This window comes from Atta colombica, unplaced genomic scaffold, assembly GCF_001594045.1.
Source record: "Atta colombica isolate Treedump-2 unplaced genomic scaffold, Acol1.0 scaffold27, whole genome shotgun sequence".
NCBI lineage: Eukaryota > Metazoa > Arthropoda > Insecta > Hymenoptera > Formicidae > Atta > Atta colombica.
In genome coordinates this window covers 3500022-3518998 of record NW_017259370.1, presented here as the reverse complement: position 1 = coordinate 3518998, position 18977 = coordinate 3500022, and the positions used below count along the sequence as shown (strand labels likewise).

The 18977-nt window shown below is 37.6% G+C and overlaps 1 pseudogene; it reads right to left on the bottom strand.

Annotated features, from left to right (window-relative positions):
* Positions 1-75: 75 nt before the first annotated feature.
* LOC108689344 lies at positions 76-12946 on the bottom strand (annotated as a pseudogene).
* Between the last annotated feature and the right edge of the window lie 6031 nt (positions 12947-18977).

Genomic DNA, 18977 nt, shown 5'->3' with positions numbered 1-18977 from the left:
TATATATATATATATATATATATATATATATCGCTTTGAGCACTATTTTCGAAACAAGTATGTTTGCCCGCGTTGTTATTTCGCGCCAGCTGACCGCGAGGCATCCCAGAATCCGTCGGTCCAGCGATCGCGGGGCCACGGGTGGGTATTCTCAGTCTTATAGCTTGTCGTCCTCGCGAGGCTCGTTTCTCGCGCGCGTATTCGTCTCCCTCGATACGTTCTAATTCCGTAGACACGTGCCCGGATGGAAACAGATGTACCCGTTCCTCCCCTGTGCTCCACCACCTCCTGGCTGCTCCCGCGTCGCCTGTCGTATAAATATATTCGGTGGGCTTGAGTCGTTGAATCGTGACCGGGTATGTCGGCCCTCACCAGTGCCGTACTTAGATGTGTGATATAAAGTTACCGACGTGTGGCTGGCGCCATACTGGCCAGACATTCCCAGTATTCGTCGTCCGGGTGACACTGTAGCACGAATTCGACGCTGAGGATATTTCTTCCTCGCACCGGACATCTGCACGAAAGCAACAATGGCTTGGAATAAAATATGGATCGATGCTCGGCAACATCGAATTAATTTTAATCGTGAGCCAATTTGGCTCCATTAGTTGCGATCTATCTTGCGTCACGTATAAGAGACGGAGATTTATAATAGATAATTGTGTAACAGTAAAAGAGAGAAAGAGACAGATTGTGTTTATTTACAATCTCTCATTTATATATTCATCGGTATGTACATTTGAAATCCCGTTCCCAGATCTTTTTTCGGTTGGGAATAAATTGACGTTTAAGTGATTCTGAGATCAAAACAATATTTTAATCCTACTGTTATTCCGTTTATTTATGCATCATATCTATGAATTTCGTCACAAAAAGTCGAATATTATTACAAAAATACATTGTTCATAATTAATAATGTTTATGATTAATTACATAGAAACTTAATTATTTGCGAACAGCGTCTTTTGTTTTTCATTTACAAGTGGGCGCCTCGCTGTTAAAAATTTGGACAGAACGAAGCATTCCCCGAAACACGGAGGCGCGAAGTTCTCTGCCTCGGGAATGCGGGGGTCGGCAGATAGATAAGTAGATAGTTAGATAGCTGGGTGTAGGTAGGTAGATAGGTAGGTGGATAGTCCCGGTGTAACCGCATTGGCATACGCGCTCGTGTTGCATTATTATGCATCGCATGCGAACGCAGCGCACGTTTGTCGGGTCGGTTCGAGGCGGATCGGAGAACAGGATGAATCCTAGGAACACGGACTTACCCAGAAGGGAGGAAGTACTGAACCGACGACATCCTCGTCCCGATGTGCGAAATACAGAATATGTTTTACCTTCTTCTTTCTTTTCGTCTCTCTTTTCTTATACGATTGAACGTTCTCCATTTCGTCGATGCGACGTTCTCCCACGCGAGAACAATGACCGCGTACAATGACCTGATTCTTTAAAAGAGGTCATTCGCCAGGCGACACCTGTCCCCGCGATACTTGATCGTGTTTTAATTTCATGTATCCCCATTCGCGCATTCGAGGATAGTTTTTTTTTTTTTTTTTTTCTAAGAGCAGAGGCGGAGAAAGCGTTGCATGGGTGTTCGCCTCCTTTTCCTTCTTCTTTACCTCCTTGTGTCGAATGAATCATCGAGTTCACATTGCTCGCTCGACACGACTGGCTTTATTATTCATGAGTCGGTAGTGCGAAACTCGGAATACGCACCTTAGCTGTATGCCACGTGCTGTCGAAACTGCCGGCAGAATCAAAGAAACATGATTTTCGTCAGAATGGAGATTATGATGTGAAACAATTAAAAAATTCTATCTCTAAGTTTGAGTGAAATATAAAAAAGTGTTGTAATTAATTACACATATATTTTAAAAATTTAATAATGATAAAGAGATGTAATGAAACAGCAATAATTATTTAATTAAATAAGTAATATAATAAATCATAATTTTCTAATGTAATAATTAGAATAATAAAGAAAATATGAAATATATTTTTTTTAATATCAACATTTTTAAAAATATCAAATGGCTTTTCCAAGTAACAGAAGTGACGTCAAAAAGCAGCACAGTGATGTCTATTTCGGTCTGTTAGACGTCACTAATGCCGTCTTTTAACGTCACTCTGGCACTTAGGTCATTCCGTATCTGTTCCGAAAGAAATGCCAAATGTACAATCCTTCTCGAATATGCACACGAGTACGTGTTCACTTCAAATCGTAATTGTTACGAGGAAGGAAATGAGAGAGAAAGAGAATAGCGAAGTACGAAATTAGGAACACGTATTGTGCGTAATACGAAGCTGCGGAATCCTGAGCGATGACACGCGCGAACAATCACCTGGATATAATTTTATGGTCTCGCGTATCTTCGCTTATGCGAGAAGCGTAAATCGGATCCGCGGACGTCGTGTGCGTGTCGACATTGTCGAGGTGTACCTACCACGCAGAAACGTGCGTGTGCAAAAGGGCGATGCCGAGAAATGCGCGTGTGGCGCCAATGGCGGTGAATGCAACGCGACTCGAACGGAGCCGGCTGCGGAATGCAGTTTCGAGCCAAACTCAGAGGCAGTCTCGTCTCTCGGCTACTGTACGCAGAAACAAGAACGAAGAGAAGAAGAAGGAAAGAAAGAGATGCGTGATAGAACGCAAAGAACGGACCCCGTTGTGAGCCCTCTGAGGCCCTTTATCATCGCGGATGCGAACGAGATGTCGAAGCGCACCGTGTTGGAGATACGATCCACCTTCTAACCGGTCGGTGTGGGTAGAAGATACTCTTTATTTTTCAGTATTTGAATAATACAGGTAGTATCCGGACATAAAATGCATTTAGATATTTAAAAATGTATCCAGAGTACGAAGAAAAGTCACTTACAGCTTAAGTGCTTTATGTTGTTAGCCGCGGCAGCTCGTTTTTATTACGCAGTTTGTTTTTACGCAGAGATGCACTTACGAATTCTCGCAATTTTTTATTCGATATTGCCTCTCGGATGCGAAATGACTAACGCAGGTGCCAAAAAAAATTAACACCTACAAAAGATGGTTTAGACATTAAATTTTTGAATAATTAATATTTTTTATTTGATACTTTGTATACGTAAATATTTAAGTATCGATGCGTAAATAAAGAAAATTTTATCCTCTTATTATACAATAGTAAAGAATCTGCAAAAGAAACTGATTGCGATCTGATTTTAACAATTTAATTTTAATGATTGAAGTAATTTAATCTTAATAATTGAAGCAATAATTAAAATGGTTGCTAACTTTACCATTAGAAATAATGAACGCTTAAATATGTTTTGAAAATCGCCTTGTTGAAGCGTTGTAGAAGATATAAATTATAATTTACTAGCTGCAAGCTGATGATCGTACATTAATCTTATCGCTTCTTAGTGCGTGGAAATAATCTTGAAATTCTCTTCGCAATTTGATTAACAAGTAACGATGATACAAAAAATAAAGGAGAGAAAGAGGCGCCGACGAGCCTTTTCTGCAACGGCGCGGCCGTTCAGAAATCCACTTTTTGCGGCGCACAGGTAGAGGCGTTCCTCCGGCGTGTCTCTCCTGTGCTCGATGTGCTCGATGTCACGATGTCGCGCTGAATGACGTGGTGTAGTCGAGAGTTGTACGGCAAAACCCCGTAAGAGTGAAGGAGCCGTTAACTCGAACCGAGAAAGAGCTAGCCGGGTTCGAGTTCACGAGGAACACGAGCCGCGCGCTTTAATTACTTCTTTCGCACGACGTCGTTAATGATACCGCGATTATGATTCGGCTTTTATGGCCATTGAGAAACACGGCCCCTGCTGTCTCTCTCTCTCTCTCTCTCTCTCTCTCTCTCTCTCTCTCTCTCTCTCTCTCTCTCTCTTTCTCTTTCTCTCTCTTCTTTTCTCTTTTTCATTTCTTGGAATGGACCATGGGAAAGAGAAGCACTCTTTTTCTCATCGTCCTCCTTTCGCCTTCCTTGTCATCCAGTTTCTAATCTTATCTTAGAAATCGGATTCGTAGAAGGAAATTGATATCTTCCATGATTTGATATAGTTAAAATCTGCGATCGAAGCGTTCCATGGACTCAAATTGATGTATGGATGACCGAGATTCATTTTCAGAATCCTATGATATGTGATGGAGAATTGAATTTGAGAAAATAATCTACTCATTGTCAGTAAAATCAGCTTAAATATTATACAATCATGTACTAATGGAAGGATAAAGGAAACATGAGTATTCCATTTGCAAATGTAGTTATCTCCATTTGAAATGTTTTTTTACGAGAATGGAAAAACTTACATCTATAATTTTTTATTCAATATTAATGAGATCTTTTCTGGAATCTTCTTTTGAAAAATTAAAAATTTATTAGTTTAACAAAACATGTATAATATGGCATGAGAAATATATATTTTCTATTTATTAAAATACGTTGCACTTGACTGCTTTTGCAGCTGAGGAAAGCATTTAGCTGATTTTGAAAATGTTGATGAAACTAATTAAATTTTAAAATATTTTATTGAATTAAATAGAATTTTTATATATCCTTTTAAAATATTTGTATTATTCTATTAATAAAAAAAATGTACACACTATATTTTATTTATTAAATTATTTAGTTATTTATTGAAAAAATATAATGCTTTTTCCTCTTTTACATTTATGTCAAAAATTCAAGTGAAAATAAGATATTAAATACAGAGGAAAAATTGTCAAAACAAATTTCATTAAAAAACAATATAAATAAAAATAAAAGTGAATTAAAATATAGATTACACAGAGGAGAGAGAGAGAGGGAGAGAGAGAGAGAGAGGGAGGGAGAGGGAGGGAGAGAGAGAGAGAGAGAGAGAGAGAGAGAGAGAGAGAGAGAGAGAGAGAGAAAGAGAGAGAGGAGGGGGGGATTTAATTTTATTAATCTATTTTTTTATTTTATAAGATTTGTCATTTTTACACAGTTTTAAATATTCAATTTGTAACTTAAATGCTAAGGCACCCAATTCAATTTCAATATCTTATTTTTTATTTTTGGATTTAGCGACATTTACATTTTGATTTTTTATGTACAAAATACATATTATATATAAGATATATAACGTGATTATGAGTTCTCTCGCAATTAGAAACAAACATACTAAAAGCATGTACGCGCAGATAAGAAATAAATACCCGAGAGAGTCGCTAATAACAGTCCGCTTTGTATTGTGTTTTCTGTGCTATAAATAAACTTGTAAGAACGGACCACTTCAATTATTCTCGATTTTGATTATTCTAGATAAATCCGACAATGTTAATGTAATAAAAATATAGAAAATGTGAAAGCTAATTTAGAATTTAATTTTGTACACTGCGGTATTTTTTATGAAAGACAAATGATTAAATAGTCCGATTAAAAATATTTGATTTCTGTTATTTTCGTTTTCTAATCCATGTAAAAAGTGCATAATGTTAAATGAACGCAGAAGTGATCTAATTAGAAGCTGGACTGTTACTCGCAATCGCGTTCCGGCTGTCCTTTCTGTTTACATGGATTTATGGTACTTACGTTCAGAATGACCGACAGAGTGGCGGCTCGTTCGTTTGCGTAATGCGAAACGGTGATCGACTAGTAGCCTCTTGGTTTGCACGCCATATGGCGTCAGCCAGGCAGCGAATCACGGTCTCCGTGCCTCGTCGGCCGCAAACGAGATGCCCTTTTTGCGTCGGATTCTTTTTTTCCATCTGTCCCTCTCCCGCTGTTCTTCCGCGCTGACTGAAAGAAGGGTGAGAAACTCGAGAGCGAACTTTCGGTGGCGCGATCGCGCTTCGCTTCTAATTACTGAATGTTCGCCGCATAGTGTTGTTTTAAATACAGAGATGCGAACCTAAAATATTTTGCTACTATAAGAGCTACTATATTATCAATAAAATTTTATGCATATTAACGATTTATATTAATTTAATTTAAAACTTAATTTAATTATTTAACAAATAAAACAAATTCTATTAATAAACATTTAATTTTACTGTCTGCAATCTAGATTTTTTTTTTTAGCACAAGAGAAATTTTACTCTTATATTTTTCTGAAATAAAGGAGAGTAGATAAAAATTTCAACATTTGAGTTAAAATATTATTTAGTAATATAACAGAGGTGTCGAAAAGTAACTCTCAGAATTTTTTCACATTTTTTAAAATTTAGAATATTAAAAAATTTGGACTGAAGGGAGGAGGGGGGGACGGGTCTAAAGTAAAAAAAGATCTAAAGTACGGACGGAGTGAGTAAAAATATGATTACAGACGGAGGATTAAGTATGTACAAGTTTATATTTTGTTCAAATTAATAGCACTACTTACATTTATTTGGCGAAAGACATCTATCTATCTCGGTCTTTTCTATGAAACACCATATGGTCGTACCGGCGAGAAAAGAAAGGAGGCAGGAATTCAATCGCATCCATTTCGCAGATTAGAAATTTCAATCTCACGAAATGAATTCTTGCAATTCTCTCTCCTTAGTTCATCCACTTCTTGCGGAGTGAGAGCTCCACACTAATCGCCGCACACGCGGAGTGGACTTTGATTATCGACCCGCGGGACGTGTAATTGGTCGAGGAGATCGTTAGCGCTTGTACGAGACTCGAGACCGGCAATTTCTTTCGCGATCGCCCGTGAATTATTGCGCCTTCGTAGAGTCCCGGGTTGCGCGTCGTGGTCTTAATACGGCGAGGTCGTGGAATCACGCCGGACCGACGTAGAGGGACGTTTCCGGTGTTCAGGAGGATCATTCTGGCCTCGGTAATCACCACCTGCCACCGCTAATTGTCAGCATTTGGCCCGCCCCGAATGTCCGATGTGTTTCGACGATAATATTTGTCCGACACCAGCTTGCGCGCAGTTTCCACGCCGATTGTTCACTGAATGCTCACCTGTGATCTCCACGCTGTTAAGCGTACTTTAATTTATCTAGCGGGATTTCTCAAAGAAAGAACGAAGTAGCTTTGTGCTTTATGAGATTAATTTGTCAATTAATGCTTTTTCAATTTTTCGGAACCGGACGGTCAGGCAAAATAATTGTGTAATATTATGCGGACAAACGACGCGTTCAAATAACTGATTAGCAATGTAAATAGTACGCTTAATAATTTCGTTTTAGAAAAGATGTCCTAGAAAGATATTGACTGCGTAAAAATTCGGAAACAATTATGCGTGACGTGTAAGTAGTACTGTTTTAGTAGTAATATTTCGAAATCTAGAGATACAAAAGTTGACGGAGCTAGAAAGCCATTGGTTGGCATGTAACGCGTTAATCCGATATCGTGTAATACGCTCCTCGTTTCTCAGCGATGTTAATCGGCGTCACCGCTCGCTTGTGAAACGCGAAGCGAATATTGGACGACCGACCGACCCGCTCTCGCACCTGCGACGTAGCCATTAAAGGATCTATCTCTTCGTCCTCAAAGGTTATCTTAAAGAATCTTCATCTATCTTTCTGAAGATAATATATAGATTTTTGTCATTTATATTTAGTCGCTTATATTAGCTCGCTTTTTTTTTATCAAAATTTTTAGTCATTTCAAGATGTTTTACGTCGTTGATTTAAGGCCCATCTACATCATAATGTCTATCATATATATTCCTTATAACGATTGTAACTCTTATCGTATGAGTTGATTCAACTTCGATTCTTACAATTACGGCACTTGTCTGGCATTATGACAATCAATGAGACTGCAGCCTTCTCGAGCGCGAAGAGATGAGTGTTTATAAATATATAGCAATATCTTGTGTGCTGTCTTCTTTTGTGATTCTATAATTTGGGATGTATGTAATTTATGTTTGATGTAATCTATGCTAATCTATTTCTTCAGTATCGATTTTTTATTTTTTATCAGCAAATAGTATTATTAATTTGCAGCACATACAATAATTAATTTATTCCTTTCCATGATGTAAAATATTAGCTGTTCGAACAAATAGTTGGTTGTACTACAGATTATAACGTATTGCGATTTTATGTAAACAGACAATGCTGACGATAGCTTCTTTCTTGACCACAATCGCTTGCGAATGCTTATAAAGCGTTACGGTAGATAGACTTTCATAGTTTTCTTATTGATACGCTATACATTCTTGCTGTTTTTTTCTTTCTGATAAAAATTTATATATACATATGTATTTATTTATTTGAAATATTTAGATAGATCTATTTATTTATTTAATTGCAAAGAGTTATTTTATTTTACTTTTCGCGACAAATTTTAATAGCAAATCGATTTAGTATCGATTTTTCTTAAGACTCTTCAAGTATCTACGACTTGCCGATTGTATGATTGCGTCGATGCCGAAACGATTTGTGCGCGAGAGTATTTTCGGACGGCCGGGCGATAATTATTTTCAATGGGCCATTTGTCGAACTGCGCGCCCTTTCCTTGTCTCAATTCGCGATCATTAACATCTCTATCTATCGATCTATGAAGAGCGCCGCTTTTCGATCAGGTGCATAATGCAGGGAGAAGGCACTAAACAGAGTGGCAGCGGCACGTCGCGGACGTTCGTATGCTCGGGCAGGTGGATATGTGTGTGTATGTTTGTGTGCGCATTCAACGTATTCACGCTCGCGAGTGCAAACAGCCGGAATGCTTAAGCACGCGCCGGAACCGGAAGCTGCTGGGTGAGCACGCGAGCAGCGCTGCACTTCGTGCACCGTCAGGTGCTACGGCGCAGGAAATTAGGGTGAAACGCTTCGCGATGGAAGAGGGAGCGAAGAGGAGGTGAAACAAGGGCACGACAGCGAAATTTGCATTAACAAGCCTGCCGGCACGCGTTACCTCGCAACAACGAATTGATCCGCGATCTTGGAAAGTCGCGACTCTCGTGTTCAGGTGCGGGTAATTATGGTTTATATTCGAGTAAAGTGTTACCAATTGCATCTACGTATTCCTCATCCCTAAGTTTTTATGTGCAAACATAAAGTATATATAGTTATATTTTTCATGTAAAACTAAGATGCAATTTTTTATTTATCCGATTAGAAGTAATTTGATATCTATTTTTTTATAGATTTTTAAATAACATTAATATTAAATATCGAATAAAGCTCGAGGTAGACTTGTTAAAGAAAGTCTACTCGAAGTTAAATAATAAGAATGATATTTTACCATCACTGAATTCGTACATAAATTTTAATTGATTCAGAATTATCAATCGATTATCTTAGACTGACATAAAAACGTTTTATAATTGACATGTAATTGACATATTAATTGCACAGACGAGGTGAACGTAATGCATCTTTGTCATAAAATCAACATTGCATAATTATCGCACAGTCATCTTAAGTTTGGACGGTGCAAAAAGTACCAGCTGCAACTCAAGCGAATTTCTTTCTGCCAACCAGAACCAACGGCAACGCACACTCGATCAGTGTTGGGTGTTCCTCACGAGTCGTTCACGCGCGCGGCGTATTCCTCGGAGGCGTCTCGGTCAGATCCGGAATTGGTTCCCGGTGTAAACACCTGTACGCTTAATAATCGGGAATTTCTGGCGATTATCGAGCGCCGGGCGGGCCCCGGTCGCTTTCGTTGCGCGTTCACTCTCCTCGTCTCGCCTCATTATGTTACATCGCCCGCGAGAGCGGCATCTTGCAGCGTGCGAGTGTACGGGGTACAGGTGTTGCCTTTTAATTTTCAGAAGGTGCACAGAAGCAGGTATCGTTTACGCGGAAGTTGTTTTCGTTTCAGAAATACTTTTCTTTTTACGCAAAAATATAGATATAAAGGAAAAAAGAATACTTTTTAATACGAATGAAATACATAAATATAAGTATTTTATGAATAAATATAGAAAATATCTCGTGCGAGATTAGGACTGTTGCTATTTTATTATTTTAAAACTTGTAATTATATGTTATTTTATTATTTTCACTGTATACAATTATAAAAGGAATCACTGTTAAATTTATAGTATTAAATTTAACTTAATTTAAATCGTCACTGCTTCTACTAAATATATCGTTATTTTATACTATAAATAATAAATTTGCAGTATTAATTTGACGTTTATATAGTATCAAATTAATTATCGTTTAGTATATATAAAATAAGTATATTTAGTATATAGGAGCAGTGGCGATTTAAATTAGATTCAATCTGATACTATAAATTTAACAGTGTAGAAGTATTTAAAGTATGCTATAAAATATGTAAAATGTGCTAAAACGATACTATTTATGCGACTGGGCAATCCTTTTTAACGGACATAAATGACGGACATAAATGCAACAAAAGTAGTTAATTTTACAGATAAGATAATTAAATTGCATTTGGCCACATTCGTATTCAAAGAATTCTAACAAGAATAATCTCGTTTTCTGGTTGATCATATAATAGGAGCAAGTTGTGCGACACTCACAGCGATACCATAGTATCGCGCGTATCGATCCGCTGTAAATCCCCCGCATACGTCGCGGTCTCAAAATTATTCGACATTTTAATGGCACGGCCCGGACGATATCGACGCCTGGTGAACATCGGCCGGATGTGGGTCAGATGTCATGTGGGCGACCCCTATAAACGACGCCGGCCGTCTCACAAAAGCCACAATGCGGCGGCATGGCGGCAGGCCGAAAAGCCGTGTCGCTCGTGTTATATATATATATATATATATATAATATACACGAACGCGTGTGTGACTCGTCGCAGGTGAATACGAGCGAGCTTCACCTGGCGCGTGCCAACTGTCTAATTAATGACAATCGCCGTGTGCGAGCGAGAACCGCCGACTCTATTCATATATACGCGCGCAATTTGCCGGGCTGTGCACGTAGTGCCGGTAATGCCCGGGTCCGGCTTATCGATCTTGTGATGTTGCGAGATATCGGCTCGATTGGATGTCCCTAGAGAAAGATACGCGTGCCACGTGTAAGGATTATATATTTCATATATTTATGTCATGCCGTGTGATCGTGTCAGAGTTCATGTGAAGAAAGACAATTTTCGAGCTCAATCAAATTAAAAAGAAGTGAAAAACAAGAAAAAAATTCGAAACATATAATATGTATTTGTGTAGAAATTAAATTAAATTAATAAGGGGATTAATTTTAATAAACGTCTCATATGGATTTTAATTATTAATCTGTTTAATTTTGACTTTCATTTCCCTATTGAAGAAAAATTAGGGAAAAGGACTGACGTCTCGTGTTTCACTTTTCAATTTCTATAATTCTTTAATCATCACACACCCAGTTTGGTCGATCATCCATATCTTGGAGCAATATTTGTAATTTTTTTTTCATTTTCGCGGCGCGATCGCTTGGTACAAGTTACACGTACGATCGATTCGATTTAGTCGTGCATATCGATCGCCAACATGCACCGTATTCCCGCGAGCGGTCGGTAGGCGGAGATGAACCTGTAATGCACCGGAGAGCGTGGGACCGCTATGCGGAAAAAGTGTACTCTTCTTCGCGGATGAGATCGCGCGTAACGCTACTGCGTGGTTGGTCCGCCTCCCAAGATCGGCATAAGGACTTTTTTTGCATCCGATGCGAGGAATTATAGAGGATCTATCTTATTATCTTACGAGACGTATAATAATGGCAAAATATAACATTTGTCCTAACAATTCCTCAATATCAGGTCTGTTCTTTTCAGCTAAAGTTCTTGAACGGTTTATCTTTCTTGCTTTTCACTCCACGTTGGAGAGAAAAAGAAAAAAAGATGAACTGTGCAAGAAGCTCAGCTAAAAAGACAAGTCTATTGTCTTTAAATATTCTGGATCATTTTATCATATATCGTGATAAGAAATCTTTTTTATATATATATATATATATATATATGATTAAGATCATATTGTTGTCAAAATCCTATGAGAAAGAAAAATATATATTTTCTCCCTGTATATTATTTCACTTTATAATCTTAATTAAAGTTGTAGAATGAGAGAGTATAAGTTAAAATTATTCGCATAAATTGTATAAATAGTGTTCTAAATAAATATTTACTGAATGTATATTTATTTGATATAAAAATCATTAATTTGATTTACTAACTATCTTTTTTTAACGAATAAATATTTATTTACTATAAATAAATATTTGATACTATTCAAAGAAATATGTATTAAGATTTAATAAATTTTTTTCTAGTGTAGGAGCTTTAATCTAGTAGAAGTAATAGCAGCTACGAGCGTTCTAATACACAGGCGACGGTAGGGTTGCTAGTTGCACGGCGTTCCTCTTCATTGTGGTAATATATTCAATAGCAATTTATTTCAGAATAAAGAATATTGCATCGGAAAATTCAGGAAATTGTATTTTAAGAAACAAATTAGAATATCGTTTTTTATAATAATGACTTTCTCAAATTACGACTGAATTTTGATGATTTATTATGATGCTAAACGTTTGCTCGCAACGATGTACGCAAAAAATTTTCATTTTCCGGAGAACAGATTGAGGAATGTCTGAGACTTCAAAAAAAAAAAGAAAAAGAGAGAGAAGGAACGAGCCCGTGGAAATTACAGAAGACCACGGCGAGGCACGAGATTACCCGTGATACCTGAAACGTAGAAATAAGCGCGAAGAGGGCCTGTTGTGTCCCTCTTTCTTTTCTACCTGCAGGTTCGCGTGATGACGGCGTGTGCCCGCGGGGGCGTTCGATTCCTCGAGAGTCGTAGATCGCGTGCGAGTCTCGCAGCTGGAGAGAAAAGAGAGAGAGTCCGAGCCAGGAGTTTATCGCGGGGCCCCCGGAGGCACGCGGGGCCCGCTCGCAACCGGCACCTTAAACGTGGGCGGAACGGCAGGGGCGCCTCCGGCCCCGGGGTGTTTCTCACCCGCATACCTCACGTACGTGCTAGCCACCTTCTCATCCTTTTCTCCCCCTCCCTTCTTCTGGTACTTCTTGGATTCTTTCTACTCTTCTCGTTCTCTCCATTACCATTCGGCTTCTTGATTCTCCCGTTCCTTCCGTTTCTTCATCTTCTTTTTAGATTCGTCATCCTCTCTTCTTTTTTCGCTTAGGAATTACTTAGCGCGCTCGTATGTTGTACGAGATAAGAATTCTTGATAGGCGAATCATCTTTTTATTTCTATTATAGGTACTTGAGGATTCCCTAAGATGGGGTATTAGAGAGTATGGGAAATATAATGTACGAGAGAAAGTAGGAATATGAAATACTGCGCGATGCGTATAGATATAATAGAAATGTTATTACGTTGGACCCATGAAATTAGATATTTAATTATATGTATTTACCTTCGTGTTCGTGTCTCGTATATTTTATGCACATTCTAGCGAGATAAGCGCGAGAGCCACCGTGCTTTGATGAGGGTTAATTTTCGCAGCGACCGTTCTATCCGGGAATAGCGGAGTCCAATTTGTTCATGGCGCGGAATCCGGCGTGAGATCCGTTATCGAGCCGTTCGGAATTCTTTTCCGTAGACACGAAAGCCGCAGTGCCGCCGCATTCCCGCGAAATTATTGCCTACTGGTAAACTCTCAGATCTTCCGTCAGCCGATGCAGGGTGTTTCGGAATTAGAATTGTATAGAGAAGCGATCTCAAGAAGAAGCGGGATGAAACTCTGGTTCTATAGTGGGAAACAGAGGTGTTTAGAATGTTCACATGAGTATTGTGAGAGACATACGTCGGACATGATGTATCCTTTTGGTATTTATGAGTAGAAAACTTCTAATTAAAAACGGCATAATAATTAATATTTTTGAATTACATTTTTTTAATGTAAATTTTATTATTTATTCTTTACAATAAGTACAGTTAAAATTATGAACAAAGCGAATTAAATTGAAGCAATAATTCTTCAAAGATGTACACGCAGATGAAATGTTTTTTATTCTCGAGTTGTCATCCGTGAAATTTCCGTGTAAAGAATATTCGATAATCGCCAATTTTCATGGTAATTATATTCTTTCTGTAATTACTATTATTACATTTCGTGGCTGTTATTGCAATCTGTTTATAATGATTTCGTAGAAACTATCTGGGGGATTGTAAACGACTCGCAATCGTCTCGATCGACTCCGACGCAATTCTAATATGAGGCAGCTTTAGATTTTAATAAGTTCCTAAGAAAAATTCCAACGGCGGCTCTATGGTTGTGCGCGATCCCGTCGACCCTATGCTGCCCCGAGGACGTTCCCATGAGTCGGGGGCGGCCACGCCGACGCTTTCGTAGGCTCTGAAAGATGCTGGGTCCGAGAGAGCACCCGGGGGCCATGCCATGTTCCACCTCGTGAACGGTGCGTGCAACCGCACGTTCTCGCAAACACGTTATTACCCGAACCCTTAATAACCGAGTGTGAGAGTTAACCTTTGCCTTTCTCTCTCTCTTACTCTCTCTTTCATCTCTCTCTCTCTCTCTCCTTCGAAGAGACTTCCACTTTCTTTCACTTCTTCTTCCTCGCTTCGATCCCGACTATCGGATTAGCTGTTCCTCCAGCAACGTGCACGGTAGCCAGTTGTCTGAATGCAATTTCTGACATACCTTGAGACTTCGACAGTCGTCAGCAGTAATGAAGTTTGATTCATATTTGGAGATAAAGAAAAAATGATCTTCATTAAATCAAATACAATTAAGTAAATAAAATTAAATTGCCAATATGAACCAACATTAGATAGACGTGTGTACATAATTTTTTTATAAACAATACTACTCTTATTAATCAATATACTCTTATTAAACAATACTACTATACAGAAAAAAAACAATGTAAATACTACTCTTCGTTTTGAGTTTTTTTCGATACAATTTATTTAATTAAACTTATTACATTTCAATGTTTTCATAAAAAATTTGCTAATAGGCGATAATCGTGTAAAATAATTCTCTCTTTTGGAAGTCTCGATAATTGTATACCGCATTTTAAACAAGTACAATAAATTATGTAATAAATTATGTAGTAAAAAAATTTTTCTTAAACGAAACCATAAATGTATGATTGTAAATTATTGAACTTAACATTTGTCTTTTTCATAAATTTAAAAAACTGCTTCAAACGACGGTGGATATTAATTTGTAAAGCACGTAAAACTTTTATTTCACAGTCTCGATTGTTGAAAGATATTCTTTAAAGAATTATCTTATAAAATGTTTCTCTTGGATGATCAAGATAACAGATGTTACAGGGAATGTAAATAATTTCATCGTTGACTGCATCTCGCCGCGTACGATTCGCCTCGACGAATATTGAGCGACGATGTCGCGATGAGATGAATCAGGAAACGATACGAGGCAAGAGGTTTTTGGCTTTCACGTCGCTATCAATCGTTGCAGATCAATGTCGACAGAAGGTATCGCGCGGTTATCGTTTGTTACTCGAAACATTTCCGTAAGATTGAGCTCAAAATGATAAATTATCATTTATGACAATTGTTCTGTCGATATACGTGTACTTTAATAATATCGACTAATTAATAATATCGAATAATTCTCGACAATAAATATATCATTTCGACAATTAAATATATCGTCAAATGGATAATGTTTCATATTTTCTGATATTTGAAAATGAGTGTTAAATGTTAATGACTAAATTTGATATGCATTTGACAAAGTCACTTTTACATCGAGCATATAGTACTTGATATAATATTAGCTAAATATAACTAGTAACAATTTCTATTAAATTATCATTTCAGCAATGTATTTAAAAAAATGATGTGCTAAATATATGTACAATATGTATCAAAATGATTAATTAAAATGTATGTATCATGTATATGTTTACACATATCGTCGAAATTAAGATAATAGAAAGTCATTAGTTATATAATACCCGTATGAAGCGCACGATGTAAACTAGGCCATTGTGATCGAATAAAAGAGTAAAGATTGCAATATAAATAAAAATAGCGATTTTGTAATATAAAAATAAAAATAAACAGAGATAATATATCTCTCTTTCTCCCGCTCTCGCTCTCGTGTTTACCGGAGCGCACTGTCGACCAGTTATCGATTCCCCCAGACGACGCATTGTCGCTCGTCTATTTCGGAAGCGCGATGCCCAAGTCGAATTTAACTCTGCATCCAACATCCCGCGAATTTCGGTATTAGGACTGTATGAAGCCCAGCCGAGTGCTCGACGGGTGCTCAAGAATGACGACGAGCTTCGTCCCCGAAGCTGGCGACCGGAACAACGTGCGTCTCTCGTTGACGCGCACGACGTCGTATTCATATTAGTAGGATCCTCCGACGCATCGGAGGTGTTTTCGTTGCCGGCCGACCCGGCGAGATAGTCCGGCGGATTATCATGCGCGTGCATGTCGACAAAGGAAGTTTAGCTTGTAAAGCTGATTAAACCTTAGTTAATCACAACCGAGCAAGCCAGCATGAGGTGGCTGGAGGTCGCCGTCCCGCTTTCGCGATAGAGGCGTTCACCGTCTCTCCCACTCCAGATATTTTTGCTCCACGTTTCCTCTCTGTACACGTGCATGTCCCTGTTTTCTTTCGGCACTTTCCCCTGCCCCGTCCGATCGCGACGAATCCGACTTCTCCGACACGTGTTCTCCCGGTAGCGGCTCGTGCGAGCGGGCGGTCCCGCGCGGCAAACTGGCGCGCGCCATGCGCGCTCCGCGCCGTTCATGTTTGCCGACTACACGCGACATAGCAACTGAATTCGGTGCTGCAGTCCATGAATTCCGTAGATTCTACCGTCATACCTAATAGCAGCTGGCTACTCTCCCGGCGTTTTGACTTGCGAATGGATAACGGAGGTTCGATGGAGAACGAGCGATTACGGGTAGAGATATGACAGAGATGAAAATACGAGGAGGACCTCCTCGGATAGCTGGTCTCCTGATACATCGACGCAGCGCCGCAGCGCCACGCGTCACGGCGAGCACCATCGCAACGCGCGGCGCCCTTACGCCGGCCACCGCGACGCGGCTATGCTGTGGCGCTTTGACTCCTTCCTGCGACCATCGTCGCGATGCCGCGACGACGCTGATGCCCTCCCCGAATCGGCCGTCCAGCAACGTTTGGCATGCGAATGACGATGGGCAGCAGTGTGCCAAGGCGCTCGAGCACCTTAAGCCAACTGGTCTGAAAACTCTAGCACGAGAAGCAATGACTGTGTTCTATAGAAAAAAAAAAAAAAAAAAAAAAAAAAAAAAAACAGCTTTGCAATTATTGTAAAATTCTTTATTCTAATATTATTGATCTTGCTCTTATTTCCTCATTGGATTTAAATATATAAACCAATTATATTAAAGAATCTTACAACAATTTTGAAGCTGCTTTTTCCTCTGAAGGAAAGCAAAAACCGCAATTTTATTATCCTTCTTTGAATGATTTATTATTCGCATTATGATAGAATTTTATTCTATTATTTCTTCTTCAACTCATCTAATAGAGAGAGGACTAAATTTCCTAATATCCGGAAACTTGTTCAGTCAATATTTATTTATAGATTCAAACAAAGCGTTTTGAGTAGATACAAATATTTATTAAGGTGCCTGTAAACGATTTGGCCAACATAAGCCAAGTTTGCACATTAAATTGGTTTACATTCATGGATAATTATGCATGCCTGTATGTGTGTAACATTTGACAATCTCATGTACATTGGCGATATCGTCTGGAAGTATCTTTAAAAGTAAACACAAAAGTCAATTAGTTCCGATAAAAACTGTAAAAAAATTTTGTTTCTGCATTTGATGACTTTTCTGATATAATTAAAAGTTGATACGAATTATAGATCGTTTAAAATGGGCTTTAAAAATTAATTGAACATTTTTGAATGAAAAAAAAAAGTTACGTTTGAGAGACAAATTTATTTCTAGTTTAGCGAGGTGAATTTTATTTTAATAGGATTTTTATTTGAATAATAGAATAATAAACTTAGCATGATAGTCGAATAAGAGTCGCTTGAGAACATTTGCAAATTCTTATCTTATTAGTTTAACTTAATATAAATAATTTAGTAAATTTTTATTAATTTTATTGTTATATAATAAAATAAAAAAGCTTTTGCTTTTAGTATCTCATGCCTGATTTAAAGGGCAATTGCGTTACTGTATTTATCCAGCATCCGACGCCACCTCTTGGTCAAAACATATACGAAGAAGCAACAGTCATTCTGCAGCAACAATGCATACTGATACAACAATCAGTGAGATGTTTCCGTGGTAGATGGCAATACTGATGAAGTCTCTTTACCAACATACGTTCTAAAAATGTTACTTGCTGATTAGTTAAATACTGCGCTGATATCGTTAATGATAATCATTTAAGATTCTGTTATCGTTATTAATATCATTAATCAGAATTTTACTAAGTCGATAACTAAATATGTAGCTTATTACAAAAATTGCATTCTTCTTTTGATCTAATCTTTAATCTATAGAAATCAAGTTGAATATTATTGACTTAATATTCATAATATTAATTAAATAGTCATAATATTAATAATTGTGATTTATACATTGATGTCATTTATGATAATAATTGTATCAATGTATGATAATAATATATTTAATAAGATTTAAATTTTAATAAAGCTTTTTCTTATGTAAATTCTTACCCTAAGCTGATATCATAGTCATTATTTTTAAAAGATATTTGATTTGATTTTGCTAAAAATTGTATATTTATTTATATATAATTTGTCATATCGAGTGAACACTGAGTTTCTTAGATATTTCTATATGTCTTTCTTTTCTCTTTTGGTATCTGTGCGAGCTTATATTATCTTATAATAGAAAATAAGTGTAAATTCAACTATTCTACATCATTCAATCTTAAATCCTTGGCAAAAAAAAAACCTAAAAACGCAATCTTAACTCGATAATTGTGATAAAGCTAATAAAATATCATTAGTTTTATAAATTACAAACAAATTTCTAATACTATTTTTAAAAAAGCAAAACATTAAATTATAATAAATTACATAGATTTAGAGAGGTAAAAAACCTTATTTCAAATTTTTGAACTAGGAATTATTAAGTATTAACATGTTCCATGCTGAACCAATTTTAAATAACTTGATTCACG